General features: G+C 43.9%; 1 protein-coding gene across 2 annotated transcripts in view; it reads left to right on the top strand.

Annotated features, from left to right (window-relative positions):
- The window catches only part of LOC120538716 (myotonin-protein kinase), a 192200-nt gene that overhangs the window by 65625 nt on the left and 104087 nt on the right, over positions 1-22488 (top strand). The window lies entirely within an intron of this gene.

Here is a 22488-nt window from a genome sequence, read left to right as displayed (position 1 = left end):
TTGTGTGACGAGGGTGGACAGGATTAGAAGTGAGGACATTAGAGGGTCAGCTCAGGTTGGACGGTTGGAGACAAAGCCAGAGAGGTGAGAATGCGTTGGTTTGGACATGTGCAGAGGAGAGATGCTGAGTAAATTGGGAGAAGGATGTTAAACACAGAGCTGCCAGGCAAGAGGTAAAGAGGAAGGCCTAAGCAAAGGTTTATGGATGTGGTGAGAGAGGACATGCAGGTGATGGGTGTGACAGAACAAGATGACGAGGACAGGAAGATATGGAAGAAGATGATCCGCTGTGGCAACCCCTAACGGGAGCAGCCAAAAGAAGAAGAAGAAGAAGAAGGTGTGTGTATATTTTCACACTCAAATCCATGCAAAGTTTTATAAATGATGCTCCTGTAATGGTAGTGGAGGGAAGTAGCTGGCTGGTGGGGTCTGTAAGCTCAATTGTTGGTTTAGGATAAAAAGAAAAAAAAACTTTGGTAGCAACAGACGGTGCGTCTAAAGTACGGGGAAAAACAGTGAAGGGTGTAAAAATAGAAGGGAATGTTGTCAAGCAAACCGCGGAGTTTGATGTAAGTTGCCTGTAAGTGTTGTGAAAGCAGCGCGGGGAGCCACAGGATGAGAGCTGCAAATTTAAAAAACAGAAAAGTCTGCACAGAAATAATATTTCTTATTTTGCACCGTTCCACATTGACAATAAAAGAAATATATATGTTTTTATATTTGTAAGAAGAGAACAGTTGCATTTTTAGTATGTAAAATGTGGGCAACCTCATTATTTATTTATTTATTTATTTATATTCCTAGAAGAATAGCTAGAAGTGATTTTTATGTTAAAATATTTAGATAAATAGTAAATGAACCATAGGTTTTAAAAAAAAAAAAAGGCGTTTTATTTTAATGTCATGTCACCCAGCCCTATTTAAAAGCCAGTATAAGTAACACAGAGAACGGAGCTGTGACTGGCAGTGCCAAGACCACCATGGGTCCCACCTCAATTAAGGGCACACAAGGTGATGGTGACATGTGGCCATTAAAAGGAGGCCCAGGATGCACTTTTATTATATTTTGTTGCCTTCATTCTTTTTCTTTTCACTCCTGGTGGTCCCGTGTTGGTTTGCTGACTCATGTGGGGAGCCCCATTCCCAGAAATGCTTTCCTTTGAATGGAAATGTGCCTAGTCACCATGCGGGGGGGACGGGCACCCTGTCACCACATCCGCAGGCGCTCACGCTCTCACCCCGAAGCTGAATTTCCACTGGAAGCACTGCTGTCAGTTTAACGCCATCCAGATCTGTTTTCTTCTAAACAGCCAAACGACTGGCTTCCTGCCCGTCAAACCCCCACCCTACCCCCACCATACACCAGTCCCTCATCCTAATGTCCCTGTCCTTTTGTGGGCAAGCTGCTGCCGGTGGGTGCCTGCACCATTCTCTTCTGGCTGCTGGCCCACTTCAGGCTGAAGGGCAGCTATGAGGGGTAAACGGAGCAGGGGAGTCCTATCTGTCTGTCACCAACCTGAAGATGGGTACAGCAGAAAGAAAATAAGGAATGGGTGCCAGGTTTAGGAAAGCAAGAATCTACAGACCTGGAATCCAGCTGCCATTCTCAGTTACCCTAATAATACACATTGACAGCCATGCCATGTTCAGGAATAGAAAGCTTGTCTTGTATAACATAAAATAACTGAACTCAACTAGCAGCCCATGCTGGCACTCCATCAACACCCTTAATGCTTGTGTGGACCCTCACTAAGTTGCTAAAATACGATTTGTAGGTGCCAAGGTGGACAGACTGGCATCCTGACCAGGAAGGAGGATGGTTCCTTACCTGAAAGGGATGCCATAAGGGCAGGATACGGGTAGACAGGCATCCCGATGGGCATTGGCAGATACATGTCCTGGCCAGGAACATATAACAGAAGGACAGGGAAGAATTGTCTCTTGAGGCAACAAAGTCCCCCGATAAGTCATAAGGCAGCATCACTAGAGTAGAGCCTTCATCTGTCTATGCGCAGGGCACCTTGGGAACTGTAGTCCAGCCGGACAGCCCTGTCAGTGTACGTGACGTGGGTGGCAAAAAAAATTAAAAGCAAAAATCTCAATGTGTTTGTGAATGAACTGGGAGGACAACAACGCAGGGGCTTCTGAAAATGGTGGCTCAGAATAAGAGAAGAGTCCAGCTGTTAGACCTCTAGGGGAGAGCTCTGCTCAACAGCCAATCAGATTGCACGTTTATCTCTTATGGTGTACACAGTGGAAAATCTGATAAGCCCGCAGTACCACATGATAGTGTCTGCTACCTGAGAGACCCTCGTGCTGTGTGATATGGCCTCTGTAAGACATGCCAGACTGTCAGATGAAGCTCCCACTGCCATAATCTTAACCAAAGTGTAAGGATATTTCATGAGAACAAAGCACCAGGTACACCTTAAGGACCATTAAGGAAGGTGCAAACAACCGGGTGTATCGCATAACATCACTGACATTTGAGGGGCATTCAATAATTTATCTACCTCAGTAGGAAAGACAAGAGTTTTCCAAAAATTTTCGTTGTATTTTTTTCAATAGAGACCCCTGATAGCTCTGTACACATCATTTGCTTTCCCTGCAATGACTTTAACCCCTTTGGAAAAAAAAATATATTTTGTTCCACCTACAAACCAGGATGTCACAACTGCCTTGAAAAATTTCTTCAAAACTCGGAACAGGTAATAATCTGAGGGAGCCCGGTCAGGACTGTAGGATGGATTGTTCAGCTGCTGGAACCCACGTTCTTGGATGGCAGCCTGTGATTGACGTGACATGTGAACCGGTGGTCGTGAAGAAGCAGCACGCCTGCTGTGAGTTTTCCTCGTCTTTTCTCCTCGATTGACTCCTTCAAAGTGATCGTCGTGTTGGCATAACTCTCCCCGGTTAGGGTTGTCTTGTGTGGCATGAACTCCAGAAGCCTTTTATATCCAGAAAACAGTTGCCATGACTTTGTTTGCAGATTTTTTTGTCTTGAACTTTTTTGGGGTGAGGGAGGACTTCGACCATTGACCGCATTCTGGCACTGTGGGTTCTAATGGAGCGCAAATCAGAGTTTCTTTGCAGCCTTTGTCGATTTTCGATACGCGTTCGACTCAGTTGATCAAGCTGCCCTGTGGAACATCCTAAGGGTTCGCGGTTGCTGGATATCATGGCTCACCTGTACACCGGTACTGTGAGTGCTGTGCAGAGTGGAGGCAGGACCTTTGCATTTTTCCCAGTTGATTCTGGGGTTCGTCAGTGGTGTGTTCTGCTCCTACTCTGTTCAATGCTTGTATGGACTGGGTGTTGGGCATGGTCCTGGGGTCCAGCGGCTGTGGGGCATCTGTTGGTGAAGAAACATTCATGGATCTTGAGTTTGCTGACGATGTTATGATCTTCCCGGAGTCAATGGAGGCTCTGATCGGGGCACTCGAGAGACTGAGCAAGGAGTCTGAGTGTCTGGGCTTGCGAGTGTCCTGATAAAAATCAAAGATCCAGGCCTTTAATGACCTCTTGGGCACGGCCATCAGCAGTGTGTCTGTTTGCGGAGAGAGTGTTGACCTTGTTGAGAGGTTTACTTACCTTGGCAGTGACATTCATGTCTCTGGTGACTCTTCCTATGAAGTCATTAGACGGATTGGGAAAGCATGGAGGGTCATGAGGTCGCTGGTAAGGGGTGTGTGGCACTCCCGATATATCTATGCAAAAGGACGAAGGTCCAAGTGTTTAGAGTCCTGGTGCTTTCTGTCTTGCTATATGGTTGCGAGACATGAATGCTAACCAGTGACCTGAGATGAAGACTGGACTCCTTTGGTACTGTGTCTCTCTGGAAAATCCTTGGGTACCGTTGGTTTGACTTTGTGTTGCTCATGGAGTCCCGAATGAGGCACATTACCTACATTGTGAGCGAGCGTCAGTTACAGCACTACAGCCATGAGGCGTGTTTCCCTGAGGGTGATCCAGCTCGTAAGATCCTCATTGTTTGGGAGCCGAGTGGCTGGACCAGACCAAGGGGTCGCCCACGTAACACCTGGCTGCAGCAGAGAGAGGGTCATTTCCAGAGGGTGGGACAGGACCACGTGTCTGCCTGGGGGCTTGCCAACTGGGATCCCAAGTTGTTTCGCCGTGTAGTGGGTGCAGCAATGCACTGTACCAGTGTATGCTCCCCAACTTGACTTGGGATGACTTCAACTGCATTGACTGCGTTTTAAACTCAGGATCTCCATGATGGATCCATGTCGCATCTCCAGTCAGCATACGATGAAAGAAATTCACTTAGTCTTCATGGAGCATCACCTAACAGCACTGGAGCCTCGTGGCCTTCTAACATAGTATATGTCCTGTTTCAACATGAAAAATTTTGCTTGGTATACGACGCTACCCTTGTTTACCTCTCTCGAGACAAAGCCACAACTGCCCACGAGCATCAGTACACCAGTTGCTAGCATTCAGTGAACAACCCGCGTGCTACCTGCTGTATATGATTGCTCAATGATGCTTTATGTTCAGGTGTTGATTGCTATGGTCTGCGTCTTTTGAGACGTATGACTGCCGGAGGGAGGGGTGTGGTTTAGAAGGCACGCTGTATGGAGAGTTGGTTAAACAGGGCTCAAAATAAACAGCATTCGAAAGATTATTCTGAGTGTGTCGCTACTTCAGTCTAGAGAACACTACACTACCCTTGTTTACCTCTCTCGAGACAAAGCCACGACTGTCCACGAGCATCAGTACGCCAGTTGCTAGCATTCAGTGAACAACCTGCACTATAACTCTCTGTGAATTTTCACATGATTTTGTATTTTTTCACGTAAATTTTAATTGATTGTTGAAAAGTATGAAGGTGTCATGCGTATCTGTAATGTGGCTGCTGCATACCGTATGCCGAGAACGACGGTATCCACGATTGTGAAAAAAAAAGACACTATTAAAAAGTAAATTAAGGTTAAATTTTCATTTATTTCATCTAATTGCTTTTGTATTTATATATTTTAGTATTAAGCAGTGTTTAAATTATTTTATACGACCCCATCAATGTATAATATGCCAATAACAATAGGATTTTATTTCATGGGAATGGATTAATCATTTTCCCTTTATTTCTTATGGAAAAAATACGTCCTGTTTGGTATAAGTCCAAGGATCTGGAACAGATTAAGGACGTATACCAAGGTACCACTGTATATATATATATATATATATATATATATTGTGAGAACCAGCCTCGACGGGGACAGACACCAAGACAGCTTATGTCCAGAATACACGTTTTTATTTTCCAAGACAAGTAGAGTGCACCAATCACTCACAGTCCTTTGCTCTTTTAGTCATTTCTGTCCGCCTCCACTTCTCTCTCGTAAGCTTCGTCTCACTCCCTCCCAACTCCGGCTCCTTTTATGCAGTACCCGGATGTGCTCCAGATCTTCCTGCAGCACTTCCTGATGTGGCAGAACAGCTGCTATCCATATCTCAGGGAACGTCTGGGCGGACCCTGGTGGTGGTCACGTGCCCCAACCGGGTAGAACTTTCCAGCTCCGAACGTGTGGCCCACCTGCAAACCAGGGTGCTTGCCCTCTCATGTCCTTCCACGCTCCAGGCATCCCAGCTGCGCAGATGCCCCAGCCGTCTGTCACAATATATATATATATATATAATGTATGTATATATATATATATATATATATATATATATACAATATAAAAAACTGCTAAGGGTTATATCCATCTGTCAAGAGATTGCTCACAAACTAATAGGGCTGTTGGCTTGGTTTTAATCGAAAATTTAGGTCGTGATACCAGCTAATGAAGCAAACAAATGTGGCTAGCGGGAAAGTACACAGACTTATAAGGCTTTGTGTCTTCCCTTTGGCAAATTGCATTGGAAGACTGACTGAGAAGGTGACAAGGCAGAGACAAAGAGAAGAGCAGTGGCATCAGCTGAGCGTGAAACAAATTGCAGGTGAAGAAAAAAGAATGTGGTGTGGAACCTCCGCAAAATTATCAGGGTTCACATTTTCCTTTCGCTAAATTGCATAGGCAGAACAAATGATAGGAGGTGACATGGCAGAGAGAGAAAGAAAAGCAACAGCATCAGCTGAGCGTAAAGCAAGTGGCAGAGGATGATTGTGTGATAGGAAGAAGAAGAAAACTAACAGCTCTTGCTGGTACTCACAAACTACTGAGGCTTGAATCTCAATTTTGGGAGTTCTGGAGGTCCGTGTTTTTCTATTTTTTTTTTCTTTTTTATCTATTCTTCCATATAATCAGGCCAGGTGACACAATTCCATTCTGCTATGCCCTGCTGTGAATGGCTACGAATGACAAATCAAGTTGACCTTGAACCCTGAACAGGTCCGTCTGACCTGAAGCGCTTTGTTACGTGTTTCTCATATCCTCTCATTCTTTTTCATTCTGTTCATCTTGACTCATGACATCATTTTGCACTTTCCGTGACTGATGCACCTGCAATTCAGGCACCAGTTATTTGGACTTTTCTGGAAGTTGCCCACATGTTGCTTTGTGAACTGACATGGCTCGGCGGGCCTCTTTCAGAGCGGCCACAAATGACTTCTTGGCCATCGGCCTAGTAGGGCTGACCTTTAGAGCTGCATTTTGGAAATGGGATTTCATTACTTCAAAGCTCACTTTTCATGCACGGTTTCTGTTGTTCTCTCCACCCCGTGGTTGCTTTGAACGTGTCTGACGTTAGTAAAGTTAATTTTGTGACACGCCAGCTTGTGCCCCTCCACCTCCGGCCACCCATCCACACCCATGTGAACATTCCCATCTTGTGGTTGCCATGGCACCTGTAACTTTTTACTGCAATGGAAACAGCCCTGGTAATCAACAAAGGAGTCGTGATGAAGGAAGATCCCTGCCTTCTCCACCATCCACCCTCTGCCAGCCCTCCATGGCAGGGCCAATTCACAAAATTCCCTGGCCTGCTGTTTACCTTCAGCCTTATAGGATGTGAATGGAGGAAACGTTTGGAATTCATTCCAGCGCCCGGCTGTCGGCTCCGTTGCTCTGCTGTTTCTAAGCACTCTCCAAACATCGGCGAACATCATAAACACTTCCACAAAAGTAGAGCGTTGTAAACAGTCTTACATAAAGATAGGCATCTCAGGCTGGAAAATAAAATCTCACATCTGGAGCAGCTTGCGTTATGAAGAAATAAATTCTAAAGATAGAAACTCAGTGAAGCCAAGCAGGATCAAACTCTTCTGAGAGGAACGCCAAAGTGACTGGCTGCGGGTCACAGAGCAGCACCCGTTTAGTCAGCAGGCCACACCAAGGGGGACAGAGGCTGTGTCAACCGCTTAGGACACGTGGTGTCACCCTGAGGAGCTTTGGCATCTCTGCACTGCCAGAACTGGAATCAACCCAGACAGGTGCCATTTATGAACACATCCACACCTACTCATACCAGGGCTGATTTAAAGAGACCAGTCCACCCATTAAGTGTGGCACTAGGGTGATGGAAGAAAAGCATTAAAAAATGGCCAAGCTGGGAATTGAACCCACGGCTCTGGATCTGCAAGGCAGTAACTTTAAAAAGGTGTGCAGAGCTGGCCTGAAAACAGTGAGGCAAGATGGCACAGTGAATAGAGTTGCCACCTCAGTGCCCCTGGCTCTATTTTCACTATCAGTTGGGGTGACTTCTGCGTCAATGAGCAGGTCTCTCCATGTCCCTCTGAGGACTTTGGCTTCATTACATTGTGCAAAACATTCAGAATGTGACCTCAAAACTAGATAGATGGATAGATAGATAGATAGAGAAGGAGGAAAGGCACTATATGATAGATAGATAGATAGATAGATAGATAGATAGATAGATAGATAGATAGATAGATAGATAGATAGATAGATAGATAGATAGATAGATAGATAGATAGATAGATAGATAGATAGATAGAGAGGAGACTGTTGGGGGAGGACCTCCATACATTGTCTATGGCCAAGAAGTGCTTCCTAGAGGAGACAGAATGGCAACCGGAAACATTCCTGTATCTGGCATAAATAGAAGCCCGCTGCCACCTAGCACATGGAGGATGGAACTACTGCCAAGTTCCGTCTTCCACTGGTTCATCCATTATTTTATGCCAGCTGGGCACAGAGTTCTCTTTCCACCCAGCCGGCCAATCTGTCCAGCGTTCCTCTCAGGCCTGCCATCCAGATAGTAACCCATGCCCCACCCTGGCTGGGATGCCTGTACTTATCCAACATAGTGAATAATATAATATAAAAATGTATGGGCTGGGTTAATCCCTGCCACCCTTTTTAAAAGTCCACTATTTTTACCTGTCAAATTAGGACAGCCATCAGTTGTCACACCACCTAACTCTTCCAACTGCAGTCCTAACTTTTTTATACACGTATTAACTTCACTAAAGAAATCCTTACCGGCTGTTGTCCCTTTCACTGACTGCATAGAAATTTCAAAGTCTTTCGTTATTCCTTTCCCAAAAATCAGCAGCTGCACCGTGTCACGAACTTCACAGCTCTCATCCAAGGCTGAGGTAAAGAAGTCGACATTTTGCTCTGTGCATTTCAGCTGTAGGACCAGATTCTCTGTAATTTCCTCAATCCGTCTTGTAATGCAGCGGTGTGCTCTTTGCATACCCAACAGATTGCTTTACCGCTGCATGGAAAAATGCTTAGGAGTCTAGGATTTGTTGAATGATTCTCTTTTCCACATCAATGTTTTGTTTTTTTACTACTCATTTTGGTTGTGACTTTGCACAAAATACAGGATACAGCTTAACAGCAAGTATCTTCTTACTTTACTCAACAGTAGCTGTGTAAGCCCGTGCTGTAAAAAGCCCAGACTCCTAGAAACTATTGAAATTGTCAGGAAAAAAATTGAAATGCGGAGTCGTAGGTTTCGTTTTGCGGACCTGCTCAGAATCCAAACCCCCCGGTTAAGCCAGTTTCTCTCTTCTCAGAGGTTTCGTTTTGCCGATGTTCTCGGCTTGCTTGTCTAAGCAAGTTTGTCTTTCATCAGTGGCCTCACTTTGGCGATGGAGTCGCTTTCTTTCAGCTTCATGCTGTATCCTCGCACTTCTTTCTTCTTCCGACTTGTTAACTTGGGGCAACCTTGCCGACCCTTTGAGCTTCATGCCATAGCCTCGCACTTCCGGGCCGGACAGATAGACACACACGCTTCCTTGCATAGACATTTATATATAAGACTAGCCGTCCCCCGCAGCTTCACCCGCGTATTAGTGAAACAGGACAGTGAGGAGGGCCTCTCTCTTGACGTCACTTTTCCCCCTCCCCTCGGCCCGCAGTCTCTATCTCGGATTAGCACGAATATATCGCTCCTGCAAGCGAACTATAACTCTTAGCATAATGAGAGAAGTTGCAGCACGGTGGCGCAGTGGGCAGCGCTGCTCCCTCACAGTTAAGAGACTTGGGTTCACTTCCCGGGTCTTCACTGTGTGGAGTTTGCATGTTCTCCCTGTGTCTGCATGGGTTTCCTCCCACAGTCCAAAGACATGCAGGTTGGGTGCATTGGCGATTCTAAATTGTCCCTAGTGTGTGCTTGGTGTGTGTGTGTGTGCATGTGTGTGTGTGTTCCCTGTGGTGGGCTGGCGCCCTGCCCGGGGTTTGTTTCCTACCTTGCACCCTGTGTTGTCTGGGATTTACTCCAGCAGACTCCCGTGACCCTGTATTTAGGATACAGCGGGTTAGATAATGGGTGGATGGATGGATGAGAAAAGTCGCAAAATCAACCGGAATGTTCAACCAAATTATAGAAAAAAAATAAGACCTAAATCAGTTAAGCAGTTGTCTCATTCGCTAGGTAAGCGGTTGTTAACGTTACGTCCTGAGACAGACACGTGAGTGAGGAGGGCCCGGCCCCCTCCCCGCAACCCAATGAGTCTCTCTCGAATTTCGCTAATAAATCAGTACCGCAAGCCAACTTAGCGCGATGAGAAAGTTGAACAATCAACGGAATGTTCAAGCAAATTATAGAAAAAAACCCAATCTAAATCCGTTACGTAGTTCTCTCACGGAAAGCAGACAAACATATAAATGGGTCTAAAAAACTATAATAAATTTCGCACTTGGACCATGAAACTTTGAAAACCGTTTCTTATCGAGCACCTATGGGCCAAAGGGGTAACCTGCATTCCAAATTTAAAGTCCCAAGTCCTCATGGTTCGGGAGATTTCGTGATGAGTGAGTCAGTGGTATCTGGCTTTTATATACATAAACTAGCTGTGTAAGCTGTGTAAATCTGTGCTGTAAAAACCCCAGGGTCCTTGAAACTATTGAAATCGTCAGAAAAAAAGTTAAAATGTAGAGATGTCAGGTAATTGAAGGGAACTACTCTGGGTGTCTCTCTCCTAGGAGGTTTCATTTTGCTGATGCACTCACTTTGCTTCTGTATTAGTGGCTAAGTGAGTGACACTTTCTTCGGAGTTCATTTTGCAGACAAGCTTGCCAATCGCTTGTGTATCCTTGGAGGTGGAGCTCTTACCTCGACTCCGCCTCTCACTTCCAGGCCGGATAGACACACACACATATTTCCACGCGTAGACGTTTATATATAAGATAACATAAATACTTACCCCTTAAACTGTAATTTCCCATACATATCAAATGTGATCTGCGCTTGCATGCTGTGCACATCTAGTTGTGATGAAGACTGACAGACCCAGGCAAGAACTTACCGTCTGCACCTTCTACAGGCCTCTTTCAGACCACAGGCCTCAAAATACCCAGGGGCCTCATGTATAAACAGTGCGTATGCACAAAAATGTTACGTACAAACGTTTCCACGCTCAAATTGCGATGTATAAAACCTAAACTTGGCGTAAAGCGACGCACATTTTCACGGTAGCTCCAACCCTGGCGTACGCAAGTTTTCTGCTCGGTTTTGCAAACTGGCGGCACCCAGCGTCAGAGCAGTGCTACTGTTCCAGTGTGGTTTCCCTTTCTTTTTTAGATCCACATCCCTGACACGGCTTTATAAATACACTGAAATTAACCTCATATTGTTTATTAGTTTAATGCATCTTATTGTAATTAACGTGTAACAATATAATGGTCCACAGAATGGCCAAACTATTCTAAATACCATAACTGGTTTAACGTTATTACTCTCACTGCACCTTCTTCTTCTTCTTCTTTCAGCGGATCATCTTTTTCCATGTTACTCTCACTGCACCACTCAGAGTATTTATATCACTGTATCTGAGTGTTTATCACAGCTCTACAGCAGCTGATGAGAAAGTGAATTATCGGTATACAGCATCAAGCACACGCTGCCTCAGCCATGCTGTCTATTGAACTGCTCTCACACGACAAACGCCTCAGAGCCTTTCCTGTACAAACATCGTAGTTCAGAAAGAGTTTCATCCCAAGAGCTCTAAACGTACTCAATCAGTCCATCAAGTGCTCCTTGTAGAACTGTCTGTACTTAGAAGTACAATCACCACACTGTAAACCTGCACTACAGTTATAATATTACACAACCTGAGCCACTTTATAAAGCGCGTATTTACATATGATGATGATATCATTTTTAAGATGAAATGCAGCAAAATATGTTTATTATATTATATAGATAAAACTTCAACTTCATTTAAATAATCTATATTGTTAATAATTAAACATGTGAGGACACGGGGTCACTGTGCTAGCAAGGAGCTGGCGTTCTGTTCACGAATTGTTCCTGCCTCACGTTGTATTCTTGCTGGTGCTGGCGTGACACTAGAAGGATAGATGGATAGAATAATTAAACACGTACTACGCAGCTATTTCAATGTTCCTTAAAAGGTTTGAAGAATCGGCGTACTAAGCTTACAGATGGCTTAACGTCTATTACAGAGCTGATTGTGTGGCGATTGGTTATTTGGAGAACGAAAAGTAAGGACAGGAATTGGAGGTTAGTACGTTTGAAAGAGACAGGACTGGTAATTATTTCATCGAAGGTCGCGCACAGTGAAGCAAGCATGTTGCGTGAGACATGAACAATCACTGCACCACCGTGTTCCCGTGTTTAATAACCTGCTTTAACTCCTATCATCATGACAATGATATCACGTATACATCTCAGTATTTTAATTATTCAGAGAGCTGTAATATCACGAATGTAATGGATTCTCAGGAAGAGAAAGACCAGAAGCACGTAGTGATTCACACACATAGAGCACATTGAAGATCAAATACAAAACAAAGCATTTAACGTGCTAGTAAATTAAATGATTTAAAGATGAAGTTTATGATGTTCTACTTTAATGACAAAATAAACTACGTGATTAAAGTGGAAATTCTGAGATTAAAGTTGACATTTTGACCTTTTTTCCCACAGTGTCCCTATTTTTTTTTCTCTGTGTACCCTAATAAGCTTTCATATGACGCTCAGACGGTGGGCTACGACTCACCTTTTCATGCCGACTTTGATATCTGACTTCTTTTTTATTTCGGGCACTGTGCGACTTTGTGAACTTGAGCTTTCGACTTTCTCCGACACTCTATGTCACTCGATCAACTTCCTTTTCTTGTTTATACCACTGTCTAAACCCAAATAGTACGTTTTTATTTGCCTCCACTTGGTATTCGGTGAACTTCTTCTATTTTCCCTCTTGCTTTTGTCATTGTCTTTTCACAGAAGGCTGAGCTTAAGGACTATTTAGATTGAATTGAATGTTCAAAGGGGCGTAATTCTGGGAGGAGTTGGGGCAGGACAGCAGGCGCGTGCACGAGTGTTACTTTTCACGCTGACCAGGATTTATGTAGTGGAAGAACGTGGAAGTTGGCATTCGCACAGATTTATGCATCTGGATTTTTTTGTGCGTAAACACATTTCCACTTTTGTCCGTACGCCATGTTAGAGTGTGAATTCTATGCATGGCGTTATGCATGAGTCCCCAGGTCTGTGATAGATAGAGGAAATTGCAATGTTCCAGCAGTAGATACACAAAAAACACACAGAATACAATGATGATGCCACAGTAAGAAAAATATGTTCATCATGTACAGTAATTAAAATCAACATATTAAAATGACAGAAAAAATAAATTGAGAGATTGTATTACATTGCTTATAGCTCTCCAAGGAGCACAGCTGTTGCATTATTCTATAAATTTAGTATCGCCCTTCCTCAAATCTCCAGGATGTCCACTTCCACACTTCCTCAACATTCCAGTGGCAAACGGGACTACTAAGGAGGTACTGAGAGATTTGGAAATTGTGGAGGGAGAAGAGCTGTTCAGATTAAATAAGCTGAAATCAAACAAATCACCTGGACCAGATAATATTTATCCTCATGTTCTTAAGGAGGCTAGTGAGTACAGATATAAACCCTTGACACATATTTTTAGGAAGTCACTGTGCACTGGAAAGTTCCCAAAGGACTGGAAAATGGCAAATATCATCCCAGTATATAAAAAGGGTGACAGGGCAGATCCAAGCAACTAGAGGCCAGTAAGCTTATCGTGCATCACAGGAAAATTAATGGAAGGATTTATTAAGGATAAGATTGAGTAGCACCTGGCAAGGACAGGAGTTGTTAGGAACAGTCAGCATGGGTTCAGAAGAGGGAGGTCGTGTTTTACTAACATGCTGGAATTCTATGAGGAAACAACAAAAGGATACGATCAGAGTGGAGCTTATGATATTATTTATCTGGACTTTCAGAAAGCATTTGATAAGGTGCCACATGAGAGGTTGGGCATCAAATTAAAAGAAGTGGGAGTTCAGGGTGATGTTTTTAGATGGCTGCAGAATTGGCTCAGACACAGGAAGCAGAGGGTGATGGTGCGAGGAACCTCATCAGAACTGGCTGATGTTAAGAGTGGTGTCCACAGGGGTCAGTGCTAGGGCCGCTGCTATTTTTAACATATAGAAATGATTTGAATAGGAATATAAGTAACAAGCTGGTTAAGTTTGCAGATGATACCAAGATAGGTGGATTAGCACATAATTTGGAATCCGTTAAATCATTACAGAAGAACTTGGACAGCAGACAGGCTTGGGCAGATTTGTGGCAGATGAAATTTAATATCAGTAAATGTAAAGAATTACACGTAGGAAGTAAAAATGTAAGGTTTGAATACACAATGGGCGGTCGGAAAATCGAGAGTACACCTTATGAGAAGGATTTAGGAGTCGTAGTGGACTCTAAGCTATCAATGTCCAGACAGTGTTCAGAAGCAATTAATAAGGCAAACAGAATTTCAGGTTATATAGCGCCTTGATGTGTGGAGTACAAGTCACAGGAGGTTCTGCTCTACTTTATAACACACTGGTGAGGCCTCATCTGGAGTCCTGTGTGCAGTTTTGGTCTCCAGGCTACAAAAAGGACATAGCAGCGCTAGAAAAGGTCCAGAGAAGAGCGACTAGTCTGATTCAGGGCTACAGAGGTTGAACTATGAGAAAAGATTAAAAGAGCTGAGCCTTTACAGTTTAAACAAAAGAAGATTATGAGGTGACTTGACTGAAGCGTTTAAAATTATGAAGGGAATTAGTGCAGTGGATCGAGACGGTGACTTTAAGACGAGTTCATTAAGAACACGGGGGTACAACCTGAAACTTGTTAAGGGTAAATTTCACACAAACATTAGGACGTTTTTCTTCACACAGAGAACCATAGACACTTGGAATAAGTGACCAAGTCATGTGGTAGACAGTAGGACTTTAGGGACTTTCAAAACTCGACTTGAAAGTCTACAGGACTGGCGAGCTTTGTTGGGCTGAATGGCCTGTTCTCGTCCAGATTGTTCAAATGTTCTGATGTCCTTATGTACATGTCATGTCTGTCTGGCCACAGCTTCTTGTGGTTCTTCTTCATTTTTTTTGCCCATACATTTGCTGGTTAGGGTCGGTTTATATTTTATGTTCAGAACGCTTACACGCGCGCATCATAACTGCCACGCATTCCCAGCATTCTTTTGGGCTCATCGTCAGAAATTAACTCGTGCAAAAGTTACAGTACCAGCCAAAATATTGGTGGTGTGTACGTGACGTCAGCATCGTTGTTTACTATTAACATGTGACGTCAATTTGCATTGCAGCCCCAAAATGATCAATCTGCACGCTTCGATGTTTGATGAACAGTTCCATGCGATAAAGCAAATCATCAGACTTAAATCCTGACATACCAATGTCTTAATGGTGCTTTTCTTCTTCAATGTCTCAATACAAATATTGCATATTCCCCATCATAACATCTCAATACAATTAAAGATCACGCATTCCATCTTCTGTGTTGCTGCTGCAACTGCATCTGAATGTAAATCATTTTAATCTCTAACACCTCTATCACCGTGCTGATTTCTCGCACTGCCACCTGGTGGAATCCCCCAGATACGTGCGTAACTATAGACCATTAGCAGCAGCAGCAGCAGCGTCCTCAAGCGCACACATCGTGTAGTGTTAAGTATATGCGTCCTGCCTATGCGTCATTTGTAAATTCCCCAGTTGAGTCATAAGCGTGCCTTTCATTGGACTTGGAATCCCAGCCATGGCTGATTCCTGTCTTGTGCCTGGTGCTGTCGTGATAAATCCAGGAACTACCCCCACCCCATGATCGTGATTTAGATAACCAGGATACAAAAATGTGTGGCTGACTGGAGAAAGCGGAGGATAACTGCGGGCCTTGAGAAGGTCTGAACTTAAAGATCACACTTTTCTTTGTGATTCTTACAAGTGAAACATGATCAGGAAGTATGTCACAAGCAGCATGTGAGGTCGTCATCAGGAATCATCAACAGGCGGTGACAGATCAGAGGTCAAAATACCAGGAATTCAGAGCTCAGAAGATCACAGAGATAAATAACAAAGAGAGAAGAGCTGCTTACATGTCAAGCATCAACTAAACTGCCAAAACTGAATATCCAAAAGTGTTGAGGACGTTAGTGATCACATACTGTATTTAAGCCCTAAATGTGTACAGTGGAACCTCGGCTCACAACCGTAACTCGTTCCATAACTCTGGTCGCAACCTGATTTGGTCGTGATCCGAAGTCATTTCCCCCACAGGATTGTATGTAAATACAATTAATCCATTCCGGACTGTATGAACTATATGAAATTTTTTTTTTTAAAGATTTTTAAGCACAAAAATAGTTAATTATACCACAGAATGCAGGGTGTAATAGTAAGCTAAATGTAAACACATTGAATAACACTGAGAAAACCTTGAACAACAGAGAAAACTAACACTGCAAGAGTTCACGCTGCAGCCTTACGAACCGCTCGCTGTAAACACCATTTTTATGTGTTTTAAGCACAGGGAAAAACTTAAAGTTTAAAAAATCCTTAATTTATACAAAAACTAACCCTAAACAACCAAGAAAACTAACCTTGCATGAGTCGAGTTCTGGCGTGAAGGAAGTGAGCAGGAAGCTGGGTGGAGAGGAGGTTACAGTTTTGAGGTAAAGGCCCTCTGCGTGATGCACGTCTGACCAAGAACAATGTACTGTACAGGGAGAGACTGAACACGTGCGGAAATCACCGGCGCATACAAACCGGAAGGTAAACAAAACAGATCACAAAGAGTTCACAGCGAATGCACAGGGAGAGACTGAACACGTGCGGAAATCACAGGTGCATACCAACCGGAAGGGAAACTGGCTTGTTCGTCACCTGAGCGTGTGGTCGTGAACAGATGCAAAAGTTTGGAGAACTTTTTGGTCGTAACCCGATTTGTACGTGTTCAGAGACGTTCGTGACCCGAGGTTACACTGTAATTTATACAGTGCCTTTCCTATCTGTCAGTTTATCTCACCAAGAAATAGGAAGATAGGCAAAATATTAGACAGTGTGACCTGTAGGGGGCTTCCTGTTTGTTAATGGCTGATCTAACTGGATAGTTCCATTTACTTATTTGGTTTAGGCCTTTATCCAAGGCGACTTATGATGTAATTGGTTACAATTATTTTATCCCCAACTGGGGCACAGTGACTGGCTGAGGGTCACACGGTGTCACTAGCAGGATTTGAACCTTCAACCTCAGGGTTAGAAGTCCAAAGCCTTAACCACTACACCTGTGGCACATGGAGGGAAGAGCGCAGCCTTCACCGCTGAGATTCAAACTCAGGATCTCCTGTTTACAAGACAGGCACTTTAACCAGTGTGATGGGCGCCTGTGGCCATTACCTGACTGGAAGGACCAGGGTAGAGAGAGCATCTGCAAGGCACTACCTTCCCCGTGACACTAGAGGGCAGCCCTATCTGGGTGGCTGTGGCACCATGGATTCCCACAGGGCATGCACAGCCCTGTTGAGTTCCAAGGGGACCGCCAGGGGGAGCTGCAGAGCCCTACTTTGGGCTTTCACCACACCAGGTCTGATTAATGAGCCACCCGGAGCGCTCCCAGGGCCAACGTAAAAGGAGCCGCCTCATTCCATTCGAGGTGTCACCCATCGTATGGCTGCACTTGGGTCCTAATCTGGGATCCTTAGTTGGTTTGTCATGTTGTCATGAGTTGGTAGGTGAGGCAATGCGCTGTATCAGTGTGTGCTGCTGACCTCTCCCTATCTCTCTCACTCCATTCGGAGAGCCAGAGTCGGAAGGTGAAAGACAAAGTTGGCCAGTGAGGGAGCGGAGGCTGAAGGACTGAGACTGACCAACCAACTGAAGGAAGAAGAAAGGGAATGGAGTCCTGTATATTTTGGTGCTTGTATGGTGCTGTGCTCTGGGGAGCGAGGAGAAAGGCGAATATGCTGTGTTTGTAGCCGGCCTTGTCCACTGAAACTTTTAGTGGAAATTCAAAATGTGGTTGGCTTAGTTTTTCCCCGATGCCCCATAATTCTTTGCAAGAACAGCTTGATACCACAGAGCTGTAGCAGCCAATGCCGGGTGGGATACCCATGGGACAGCGCTCCTGAGTAATTAACGCTGATCCTATTAGTGGGCTAAAAATGAGCAGAAAACTTGTGAATCCATTTAAACACAAAACACGCGTACATAAGGAAACTGGGAATGTGACGGTGTGTCAATGTCTTTTTGTATGGACTTGTATGTCAAAATGGGCGCCTGCTCCTTTAATAGTATTACCCAGAGTGCTGTGCAGTTCATGCAGACAGGAAGGAGTGAAGGATCCTCGTGCTTTAGTGTTGCGCGTATTTAGTAGCAGCGGCAGTGAGCGAGTGAAAGCGCCAGGGGAAAAAAATCCAAGCTGTACCCTTCGGTTTGAGACGGGTGGGTACCTGCTATCGAATCTGTGGGGGCCAAACCTCAGTGATTTCATGCCACTGTCTGCATGACCTTTTACTGCTCTGATATTTCATGCTAGCAATTCTGTCTCAGGGTGGCATGGCGGTGCAGTGATTAGCACTTGCTGAGGTCACATTTCTGGCCACAATAATCAGCCCAGCATAGCTAGCAGATGCTCCCCCAGCAATCAAGGACACTTAAAAGACCACCGTACCATTAGAATCCACTGAAGACTGGCGCTGTTTCTCCTTTCCCATTTCCCACTAGGCTGATTCAAGGACTGCAGGGGATGAGTTATGAGGAAAGATTAAAAGAAGGAAAAGAAGACAAAAAGGAGACTACACTGAAGTGTTTAAAATTATGAAGGGAATTAGTCCAGTGGATCAAGACGGTGACTTTGAAATGAGTTCATCAAGAACACGGGGACACAGTTGGAAACTTAAGGGTAAATTTCACACAAACATTAAGAAGTTTTTCTTTACACAAAGAACGATAGACACTTGGAATAAGAAGTAGTGTGGTAGACAGTAAGACGTTAGAGCAGTGGTTCTCAACCTGTGTGGCGGGCCCCCCTAGGGGGGCGCGAAGATGTGAAAAAAAGAAAACAAGAATCAAAAATATATTAAAAAAAAAATCTGTGGAAACCAAAACAAATTAACTTAAACTACATTCTGATACTAGAATAGTAAATACAGAGTTAGATAAATGTCGATGAAAGTTATGTAGGTATAATAAAATATGCATCTACATTTCAAAAAAATGTTAGGGGGTGGTGCAATTAAAACTGTTATGAAAACTCGGGCCGCAAATACTTAAAAGTTGAGAAACGCTGCGTTAGGGACTTTCAAAACTTGACTTGATGTCTCTCTATGATATGAAAAAATCCTGGGACGAGACGTGACTTTTTCAGAGAGATAATTTCATGTCCCGCAAGACGAGACTTTGTACCAAGAGACTTAACCATGCCCGGGGCCGGAAATAAAAGACAAAGAGTAGATGACAAAGTAGAAAACGTCGTAAAGAATTCAAACACGTTGGCGCAATACACATGCAACGAAAGTCTCAAAAAAATAACAGTAAAGATCACATTAGCACAAACAATAGGAAATTATTACTCGCAGAAATAATGGAACAGCGAAAAGAGATTGAATATATGGATATAGGTGATATGATAGAAGTACAGTATGTAGATATTGTTTGGCTTTAAACTTTAATTCAGGGACTTGCAGATGTCTAATTCGTGTTGCCATCAGGGAAAAGTAGTAAAGAGGCGTATCCACGAGAATTAAAAGATTTGTTATTTGGTGAAAGTGAAATCCACATACACGAGCGGCAGAGACGTGAAGTGGCTGGCGTGTAGTGCATGATGGAGGGTTGGCAAGCAAAGTGAACAGGGGGTGAAGCCCCCTAGTCATTTTAGAAGAATTAGGTGAATAAGACTGGTGAAGACTTTGTGGGGCTGAACGGCCTGTTCTCCTCCAAAATTGTTCTAATGTTTCCAAAGGGCCTCTATGTCTGGTCACTGTTCAAGGAGTGGATATTTAGTTGCTGAACTCCTACGATTACTTGGGGGTCCACATTAATAACAGGTTGGCCTGGTCTCAGAACACAGGGGTGCAAGGGCAGAGCAGGCTCTTCATCCTTAGGAGACTGTGTTTCTTTAATGTGGGAAGTGATATCTTTGACATCTTCTATAACTCTGTGATGGCCAGGGTGATTTTTTGTGCTGTGGTGTGCTGGGCTGGTAACATCACTTTAGGAGAAGTCCACTGAATCAACAAGCTAATTAAGAGGGCAGACTCAGTCATGGGACACACTCTGGACCCCCTGGAGGCCGTAGCTAATACATAGAATTAAAACAAAACTGAGTGCCGTTATGAACAACGCTGCACATCCTCTGTCTAAAACACAAACACTGAGGACTTTCATCCATCCATCCATCCATTATTCAACCCACTATATCCTAACTACAGGGTCACGGGGGTCTGCTGGAGCCAATCCCAGTCAACACAGGGCGCAAGGCAGGAAACAAACCCTGGGCAGGGTGACAGCCCACCGCAGTGAGGACTTTCAGCCAATGAATAATTCAGCAGAAGTGTGTGACTGGGGGTCCTTTATGTCAACAGCAATACCTGACTGCCAAGAAAGAAGTTTTCTTACTTTTTCGCTTTTATGGTGTGTTTTCAGAGCACAGTGCATATATATCTATATATTTATTTATCTATTTTTATTTGTTTATTTAAAGAGCTTCTGTACAAAGCCAAATGTAGCCCTGGGGACAAATAAGGTTCTGTCTTTCCTGCCTACAGAAATGTGCCAGCAGGGCAGGATAGAGGAGTGCAAATAACAGGTAACAGTTTAGGGCCTCGCAGTCTGAAGGGGCCTCTCAAAGTTTAGGATTTGTTATATAAAATACTTTTGTGTAAGAAAGTCTCCCTAAATGAACGAAAGTCTGCCTGACAGGCCTGGATTAAGATAATGTGACGCAGATGCAGTGTCACTTGGCTAGGCCGCTGTACTTCTCATATTGTTCTGGTTATTTCCTTGGTGCAGGGTGAGAGTTTTTTCTCGTGTTTCATGTGAATCGTGCATTTCGCTCCCGTGTTTTTTCCATTACTGGACACAGAGTGTTCTTCCGAGCCTTCTGCATCCTGTCTGCGTCTCACTGATTTAGAATTCCTGTTGAAGGGGTGGCCGGAGAGAGGAGCTCCACTCTGGCTTGTTTCGACTGAAGTGCCGTTTGCCTGTTGCAATGCCCGATTCTTCCCATTTGGTTGCAATCTGCATTCACACCTTCTGTGCAAACAAATGAGTGTCATAGTACTCAGTTAGCGCTCGTGTTAATTGATAACAAGTCCTGTTTGGTGTCATGGCAGATAATCTCGTATCCCTTGAATCACTACAGAGGGACTTAGACAGCATGCAGACTGAAAGTTAATGTAAATAAGTGTAATACTAGGGTGTTGTACTGTGTTAGCCATTATGACTGTAACAAGGAGTCAAGCAAAAATGACACCTTTTATTAACATCTTGCCTGAAGAATGGGGCCTGAGTTGCCTCGAAAGCTTGCATATTGTAATTTTTTTAGTTAGCCAATAAAAGGGGTCATTTTGTTTGACTTTTCACTACATGTACATAAGTGTAAAGTATTGCATGTATTGGATAAAATATCCCGACCAGTGGATTTTTGCCATTATTAACGTATTTAAACTGTAATGTGCAATCAGTGACACCGCTCTGCTTCCAAACTGCTTCCCTGACACTGGGAGCCTTGCAATCATCAAATTGAAAGTTTCTGTTTCCAAATTAAACGGGCCGACCCGGCCCAGCACAGACCACTCCATAGAATGCTCAACAGGGGCCGTGTCTGACTTTGTGGTATATAGCTGACTGCAGAACCCCAACTCAGAGGTTTATTTTCTCCAGGGATGTTGCTGACTGGAGTTTTTAAGTTTTCCTCTCCTCTGCTGTATCTCAAGGATGCCATTCATGGACAGATATTATCAGGCCGGGTTTATACTTCACGTGACGCGACGCATGCTGCATCGGACGCTTCTGTTACACAAGCGTTGTAGTGTTTATACTTACGTGCGTACTTTACGTAAATCTGGAGGAATCCACCAGGTGGCAGTGTGAGATATTATCACGGTGAGAACATGTTCGGCTTCTCTGTATTGAACACCCATTAAATTCCGATGACACCTTACCACAATATCTCTGAAAATGTTGTTTATTGATTAAATCCATCAATCCAGGGATGTGTCCATTCCAGCAAGCGTTGGGCACGAGTGAGAAACAATCCCTGGACAAGGCATCAGCTCATCGCTAGGTGAATACAAGGACACACATACACTAGCGTCATTTTAGCAGCACCAAATTCCCAAATCTGCATATCTTTGGAAGGAAACCGGAGCACAGTGTGGAATACAAGCAGAAAATACCAGCGACGTGACTCCCTGCGAGACAGCAGTGCTACCGCTCCGCCACCGTGACACCCCCATGTGTGTAATTATTAACAGTATTCAAATTTAATATTTTCAAATTTTCAGTATTTAAATGAAATTAACGATTTATCTGTAAAATGTAACATACACACTTTAATGCATTTCATCATGAAAGTGATATCAAGTATAAATCTAAAGCTTCTAAATGTGCAGAGAGTTGGCATATCATACATTTAATGTGTTCTGTGTGGTGATCTATTGCTGCTTCCCGTAGCGATTAAAAACTGGGATGACGTTTACGACCGTCTGCTTTAATGATAAACCACGAGGTTAAAGTGGACATTTCGAGATTAAAGGCGAAATTTCCAC

This window comes from Polypterus senegalus, chromosome 11 (assembly GCF_016835505.1).
Source record: "Polypterus senegalus isolate Bchr_013 chromosome 11, ASM1683550v1, whole genome shotgun sequence".
NCBI lineage: Eukaryota > Metazoa > Chordata > Cladistia > Polypteriformes > Polypteridae > Polypterus > Polypterus senegalus.
This window is presented reverse-complemented; position numbering and strand designations above follow the sequence as displayed.